Below are 898 nucleotides of genomic sequence, written 5' to 3' on the forward strand. Positions count from 1 at the left end.
CTCTAGTGCCTAAGTTAAAACACATCGTTCTTTTTTCCATCTGGACACATTAATTTTTTAAGGGGCTCAGTCCACAAACAGACTTTGAGTTCTGAGAGAAAAAAAGGAAATGAGTCTATGAAGGTTACCCTCTAATCTTGTTAAGGGACCAGTTATGCCAAGAAATTTGGAAGACAGCTACCTGGCCAACAGACTGGAAGAGATTCATATTTATGCCTATTCCCAAGAAAGGTGATCCAACCGAATGCGGAAATTACCCAACAGTATCATTAATATCACACTCACGTAACTTTGCTGAAGATCATTCAAAACCAGCTGCAGCAGTATATCAACAGGGAACTGCCAGAAATTCAAGGCGGATTCAGAAGAGGACGTGGAATCAGGGATATTATTGCTGATGTCAGATGGATCCTGGCTGAAAGCAGAGAATACCAGAAAGATGTTTACTTATGTCTTTTTTTTAAATTTAATTTTTTTGTTTATTGTTGTGGTTTAAATGAAGTTTACATTAAAGTTACTCTCTCAAACAAAAATTTATACATGCATTGTTATGTGACCCTAATTGCTCTCCCCATGCTGTGACACCACACTCCTCCTTTCCACCCGTTTCCCCATGTCCATTCAACCAGCTCCTAACTCTCTCTGCCTTCGCATCTCACCTCCGGACAGAAGCTGCCCGTTTAGTCTCTTGTATCTACTTGAGCTATGAGGCACACTCTTCACGAGTATCACTTTATGTCCCACAGTCCAGTCCAGTCTTTGTCTGAAGAGTTGGCCTTGGAAATTATTTTAGTTCTGGGCTGATAGAGAATCAGGGGGCCATACTTTCTGGGTTCCTCCAGTCTCGGTCAGACCATTAAGTCTGGTCTTCTTACTAGAATTTGAGTTCTGCACCCCA

This window comes from Trichechus manatus, unplaced genomic scaffold (assembly GCF_000243295.1).
Source record: "Trichechus manatus latirostris isolate Lorelei unplaced genomic scaffold, TriManLat1.0 scaffold00143, whole genome shotgun sequence".
NCBI classification, from domain to species: domain Eukaryota; kingdom Metazoa; phylum Chordata; class Mammalia; order Sirenia; family Trichechidae; genus Trichechus; species Trichechus manatus.